The sequence below is a fragment of the Nilaparvata lugens genome, chromosome 9, assembly GCF_014356525.2.
Source record: "Nilaparvata lugens isolate BPH chromosome 9, ASM1435652v1, whole genome shotgun sequence".
Classification (NCBI taxonomy): domain Eukaryota; kingdom Metazoa; phylum Arthropoda; class Insecta; order Hemiptera; family Delphacidae; genus Nilaparvata; species Nilaparvata lugens.
In genome coordinates this window covers 32,041,897-32,049,748 of record NC_052512.1, presented here as the reverse complement: position 1 = coordinate 32,049,748, position 7,852 = coordinate 32,041,897, and positions in this window count along the sequence as shown.

The window sequence follows — 7,852 nt, the reverse complement described above, 5'->3', positions numbered from 1 at the left end:
TGTGTTTTGTAATTAGTTATAGTTTCTTGTTATTTCTAATAAGTGTCAATAATCTTAAGTGATCCTGAGGATCTTCAATATCATGTTGTTATGTTTAAGGATACTGCATTGGGAAAAAATCAATTTATTATTGGAATTAAAAATCTAGAAAAAAAATAAAATCATTCCAGAAAAAAAAATATATATATATATATATATATATATATATATATATAATAGACTCCCAACATAGTCTAGTTGTAGTATTGCTATTGTTCTTGTAATAACTCAATTATTTGAGGACTTGTGGGGAGTGAGTGACACAGACATGGGTGCACAGTGAACTCTTAGAGTGAGTGATAGTTGTAAGCTTCTTGGGCCGAACTCATGGACCCGAAACGAGCCTTTAGTGGCAAAGGGGATGGATTACCCAGCTGACCAGTGCTGTGATAAAAAGAACTGGTACCGCGGGTGCTGGGGGCCCCCTGCTGATTCTCCCCAATCAACAGGCCCAGCAACTTGGTGTTGGATTCGCGGGGGCAGTGGTTGTTCCACTATGTGGCGCTAAGATGGTAGTGAATTTGTTGGCAAGAGATGAAGTAAGAGTGAGAATCTTACAGGAGCTCTACGACAGCAGCAACAACGCAGACCGTAAAGCTGGAGGATTTCTGAATGGCGCGTCACTAATGCTAACTCCAACTCAAAAACTTTTCATCACCACGCTACTTCCTTCTCCCATCAACATCCTAGGGAGAAGAGGCGTGGAAAGGCTTCAAATATAACAAACCAAACAACACCTGGACGGGGAGTAATTTTATCCATTTTCTGTACGAAAATGTCGAGTTTATCTTCACTTTAATGTTTTGTTCCTTGGTTGTCATAACAACATTCAATACTCTCTAAGGTCTACTTCCTAAGCTTGGATTCTACTTTCTGAGCATTTCTTTTGATAGTTTATTAATTATAACTATTTGAATTGATTTTATTTGTGATTTCCACTTGCTCTTTCATCATTTGTTCTCTTTTTGAGTGGTTTTATCCATTTTCTGTATGATAATATTGAGTTTATCTCTAAATTAATGTTTTTTTCTTGGTTGTCATGAAACAGTAAATACTTCTTGAAATCTACTTCCTGAGCTCTTGTTCTAGTCCCTTAGCATTTCTTTTAGTAATTTATTAATGAATTACTATTTAGACTGGTTTTCTTTGTGATTTTCACTTGCATTATTCATTTACTCTCTTTTATACTGTCTTTTATCTGATTCTTTAATATTCAATAGGTTTTTCTTGTGTTTTACTTTCACATTGAACTTGGCTGGATCGCCCTGGCAATTCTATCAGTTTTTTTTCGAACAATTTTTAAAAGAAGAACAACATCTCTTCTCAGTTGCACCTTTTATTGTTTCTTTTTTGTTTGCTTCAAATTATCTCTTTAGTTATGTCTGACATTGAGATAGACAAACTTGCTGATTCCTCTAATAGTATGGATAACATCGTTTATTTGACTACAATTGCTAAAGAAGAACTTAAATCACTTAATACTGAAGAATTAGATGTGAACTTTGTCCTAAATACAGACTCCATCTAGAGTAATGATCAATTAATTGTTGAGAATGTCCTTTATGCATTTGATAAAGGGTACAGAAACTCTTTCCAAGCAGTCACGAATGGAGATTGATGATTCAATCAGATTATTGAAGAGTACTACGATGTCTTACACTCAACCATTAAGCATCAAAATCATCGTTTAGTTGAAATCGATTATAGTCATGGAGATGTTAAGAAATCAATGCACCAGCTGGCACTTGAGATGCATGAATTCAAGCAGAGTTGTTTAAAGCAGATGCAATCGCAGTTGGTTATGTGTACTGATAAGTTGAGTGATGAGTTGAAAGAGTTCTTGACTGCTATAAGAGGAGATATTATAAATATCAAGGAATCTAGCAAAACTGAATTGAGAAAATATTACGAAGAGCTAATGAGTAATTCTGGCAACAGTTTGTGTACTCTCATGTGAGAATGTTTGTGAGATTGTTAAGAATGAGCTGAATGATGATAAGATTGATAATAACTTAGAGAAGGAAACTAGGAAGATCAAAGATTTTATTGCCTCAAAGAATAACGATCTACAGACGAACCTCAACAAAGATATTAGTAGCCACCTGGATTCTGAAATCCTCAAGCTCAATGACAAAATTTGAAAGAAGGCAGGCTCAGTTGAGACCAATATCATGAAGAATATATCTGCGCTTGTCAACAATGAAAATTCATTGCTTCAGAAAATTTACTCAAGTCACTCACCAGGCAAATGGGAATAAGATGGATGGTGTTGAAATTAATATGGACAATTTATCGAGGGTGGTACTTGTGACTCCTAGCGCTTCTTTGTTGCATAAAACTATCAAACAATCTAATGTTGGATTTCAGATAGTTCATAAGAAGAGGTTGATTTCAAAAAAAAACCTTGCTTTAACTTTTCAGTCTAGTGAGCAGGCAGATAAAATTCTGTCTGATAAACAATTAGAAAAGGTTGGCCTTCAGGCCAGTAGGCCTCGTCTCAAAGTTTTTGATGTACCTCTTGAAGTTCAAGAAAATAATTTGGCTAGCGTAATTTTCAATCAAAATTTTGACGATTCAGAGAAGGAACAATTTCTTATTCCAAATTCGCTAAAAGTTATTAAGAAATTTGATAATTTCAATAAGAATGGTCATCATTACATAATTGAGTGTAATGGTAGAATTGGAAATATTTTTGATGTAGGCTAGCCATACGTGGATATCATGTGAGCACGGTTGTCAAGGTGACTGTTTTAGCAACGAACGTTTACAAGTAAATAACTAGTTGAAGTTTTATAAGAGATATTCAAAGATGATGTTGTATTTTTATTTTTATCTTGTTCAATGTAAACTTTTAATGAATAAAGTGTCAATTACAAAAGCACATTTCCTAGAGCGGAAAGCTTGTAAAGTTTCTGATTGGCTTGAACCGGTTTGATGCCTTAAGTGTCTAGCCTTTGGCCATACGATTAAATTTTGTCGGTTTACCAAATCGGTTTGTAAAATTCGTGGTAGGGAGGGACATATATGGCTGGAAATTGTTCTTTGTCTAGTAGATCTTGACTGTGCGTACTGCATTAGAGCTGGAAGATCGTCATCACATGATGTGATGTCCGGGGAGTGCTCTAGTTATAAGTTTGCAGTTCAGTCTCTTGCCTCCAGGACAAAATATTAACCTTTTTCGCTTTTTGTTTTCATTTTATAAATACTTATAATTATTCATGGCTGCTGCTACTTCAATCTTGTATTTGATTCATTTTGTTGGTAGTGTTTGTGAAATTTGCTAATTTTTTTCAAAATACAAATGTTCTTTTTACTTAACATAAGAACATGCATTCTGATGTTGGTATTAATTTTGAATGAGATAAATGCAAAGAGCAGTTCCCAAAACCTCATGCTGCTTTATGTCATATTCCTAAATGTAAACCGATAGCTTTAAATACTGCATTGAATTTTGAATGTACTTTATGACAGATCAAATTTGCCTCTAAAATTGGGCTATCTCAGCATTGACGTCATAAGCATCCCAGCAAGCGCATTTTGAAACAGACTAGGTTAGCTGCAGCAAAGGATCCTTCTAATCGAGGTGCTAAATTATCTGTTTGGTCTGTTGCCAAAATTCAAATATTGTGCTAGAGTTTTTTCGAAACAGGTTGAACATGATTGATTATGTGAATGATCTGTCATTGCTTCTTCCAACTAAATCCAAAGTACAGATACGTGAGAAGGTTAAACAGTTAAAGAATCAAAATAAACTCATCTTGGCGAACTCAGTACCAGTAATTTGTGAGATTCCAGTTGCAGATCCTATTGTTAACAATTCTTTTGATGCTGAGCCAAATAATATTGGATTTATTTCTCCACAACAAACCTCTTGGTATGATTTAGTCAGGGATAGTTGGTTAGAAGTTGAGCTTAAATCAGATATTTGCAGATGGCTCTATGATGAATGGAGCAATAATGCGTTTCTTAGGAAAGAGGCTATTTCGGTTTTTGTTAAAAGAATTGCTGATGAAATTTCAGGTGGGATGAATGAGTCGTAGGTGGGTAGGTCACATAATTCTCGTAACAGACATATTTCTAATAACAATAAAAGTTCTAAACGAAGAGGTATGCTAATACCCAGGAAATGTTTCGGAAATGTCCTGGTCCGTTAACTGATTTATGACAGAAAAACCGAATGGAAAATCTTTCAAATGTTCCTATTTAGACCACCACATCTTGAGATTGAAGAAATTTATGATAGCTTGTGGAATACAGGAAAAGGCTTTTCTACCGGGGTTGGCTCACCTATGGAAATAAATTTTGTATCAGAAAGAGAAATTAAGTTATATGTTAAAAGAATGAAACCAAATGGAGCAGCTGGTCCAGATGGCATTGGAAGAGAACTGATTCTTGAGAATTCTAATAATATTTCGGCCTTGTTCAATGTTCTTATTTTTCATAAATTTTATCCGGAGCAGTGGTCGGTCAATTTTACTACCTTCATCCATAAGGAGGGAAAAGATCTTTCCAAGGCTAGTAATTGGAGGCCGATCACTGTTGGTAACCTTTTGGGTAGGCTTTATAGCAGTTGCTTGGATAAAAGGCTGCATAAAATGGTTAACTTAGATAAGGCACAGAAAGGATTCATGAAAGGTAATGGTCGGTTTGAGAATATTGTTGCTTTGAGTAATATCATTAAACTGGGAAAGAAATCAGAACAAAATTTTGGTACTGTGGATATCTCAAAGGCTTTTGATAGTGTCTCCCATGAAGCTATCATTGGCTCTCTCTCCTGATTGGGAATAGATAATAAAACTAAATTGATAATTGAAGAAATGTATAAAAACTCGAAAACCATTCTCAAAAATTGTAGTAGTGAAATCATCCCAATATGAAGGGGTGTTAAACAAGGTGATCCTCTCTCACCTCTTCTGTTTAATTGCGTTTTGGACACATTAATTGATATTTTGAATAATTCTAATAAAGGTTTTTCGACATCGAATGGTAGTAAAATCCCAAATTTTAGCTTTTGCTGATGACCTAATTCTATTAGGTAGTAATAATAATGAATTTCAAGAATTATTTGACTTAAGTGTTAATTATCTAGAAAAAGTAGGGCTATCTCTTTCTCCTGATAAATGTGGTACTTTAGGCTTAAAAGCCTGAAGAGACACATGTATTCAGTCTGATTCGAAGATCAAAATTCACGATACAATTATTAAAGAATATAAAATTGATGAACCTTTCTGGTATCTGGAAGCCTATTTCACTGGTAATCTTGGTCTGAATAATGAAAGTAATTATTATGAGATTTTAAACTCTGTTGATGCTCTGTCTAAGCTCTGCTTGAAGCCTATGCAAAAGGTTGCCTTAATTCCCAAATATGTACTCCCTGGATATTATCATTTCATGATAGATGATATTCCAAGTGGTAATATTTTTTCTAAATTGGATCGTGAGCTGAAAGGCATAATTGGAAGGATTTTACATCTTCCTCTTAATACATCAGATGGTTTGATCTATTATAGGAAAAGATATGGTGGTTTGGGATTCCCTAAGTTAGAAAAATTGCTACTCCAACTAATTTAAAATCTATTAGTGGTCTGATCTTTTCTGAGGATCAACGTTGGGAAAACCTTATTGATGTTAAAATTCGTGTCTAATATAGAAACATGACCACCAACTTAAATGTTGATTGTCTCTTGATAAATTGAGTTTAGTTGGAGAAAAACTTAAAGATAAGGAACATTCTTTATGGGAATCTCAACCCATCCTGGAACTGATGTGATATATGAGTGCAGCAAGTGTTCCACAAGAAGATACAGCTCCTATAATGCAGTAAATGCACACCAGCGCACATGTACTGGTCAAAAGAGGACAAAAATCGATGTGTTTGCCTGTAAACACAAGGGTTGCTTGCATACTTTCATGACAGAGACAGGCCTAAAACAACACAATGCAGCGGCACACTCTGACAACAGGGAACCTAATGGCAGGCTGAGACGACAAACTACTGCTGCGAAATGGTCGAGGGAGGAGGATGATATACTGACGGAATACATTGCAACTTATGGTAGACCCAGTGGTTATACCAAGGAAGTGGCTAAACTACTTGGCACCAAGACATATAGACAAGTGCAGGAGAGAGCACGAAAACTTGAAATTGGGACCTTCATTTTGCCCAGTGAAGCTGGCATAAATGTCAAGGAGGAACAGAATGAGTTGGCTGAGCTGGATATCAGTAGGAGACAAGGGTATGAGATGGATAATAAATGTGAGATCCTCAACCTGTCTGATGGGGAAGACAAAAGTGATGGGGGAAGATATAAAAATGAGAATAGTCTGTACAACACCAAACTATTTCAATAATTTTTGTGTGCAATCTGTAAATGAGGTCTGTGAAAGAATAATTAGGCCTCATGAAACTGTGTAAGAACTTTTGATCATGCACGGTGTTAATCGTCCACTTGGGGATTTTCATTTTACAGAGGCACACAGGAAATGATATTGGATGTAGTTAAAAATTTGAAACCGTCTGACAGTTTGGACATCTATGATTTTCCTACAAAACAGCTGTGCTAATAGTGAAGTTGGTTTCTTTTCTGGCTCAAAATTTTGTAAAATTACTCAAAAATTTCCAATTTGTAGAGATCTGAGTGAAATATTTTTGTTGTTAGTTTTAAAATATCAAAATTTAAAATTTTTACTTTCCTTGCCCTATTACCATAGGTAAGGCAGAAAGTATTCTTTCACGCTGGGATCTACAGACGTGAAAATAAGTGAACCTAAGCTAAAAGAATTTGTAGAAAAAACCAAAGAAGATGAAAATCTAAGAGAATATTATCTATATCATTTCTGCATGAAGGATGGCCTGACATGAACGCGAAAACCGGTGATGTGAAACACTTCTACAGAATAAGAAATGACTTGCAACTGAGTAATGGTTTATTGTATTTTGGAACAAGGTTAATTGTACCTCTAAAACTCCGGAATTTTATAATGAGTCGCTTACATGAAACTCATCTTGGCAGTTCGAAGATTAATTCTCTTGTTGATCAGTTCTACTATTGGCCAGGTATATATTCAGATATTCGCAATTTCATATTATCATGTAACATTTGTCAAAGGTTTAAAAAATCAAAAACTAAAGAGCCACTGATCAATCACGACATTCCAGATAAACCGTTTTGTAAAATTGCAGTGGACATTGCAGAAGTCGATAGATTGAACTACTTAATTGTAATTGATTATTATTCGAGATGGATTGAAGCATACCCAATCATTAGCAAAAGCAGCTTCACCGTAATTAAAAAATTTAAGGAAACATTCAGCAGATTTGGAATACCTCAAACACTAATAGCAGATAACATGCCATTTAATAGCAGAGAAATGCATCAATTTGCAGAGAATTGGGGATTCAAAATTACCACATCAAGTCCATACCATTCAAAATCAAATGGATTAGCAGGAAAAGCAGTTGGAATATTCAAAACGATGTTTAAAAAGGCAGCTGCAAACAAGCAAGATTTGGAATTGAATTTACTAAATTATCGTAATGCTCTCGTAGCTGGATTGGGATACACACCTTCACAGCATCTTAATAGCAGACATATAAGAACCAAGATTCCTATACCACATTACGCATTGAATCCAAAAATTGTACCTAATGAGATAATTGACAAGATGGCAAAGAATCAATCGATTCAAAAACTTTACTATGATCGTAATGTATCTAAAAACACCGAAGATTTTGTAGTTGGAGAGGAGATATATATGCAGAATATTCATAACAAAGAATGGGAAAAGGAAGAATAATTGAGAAATTACCACA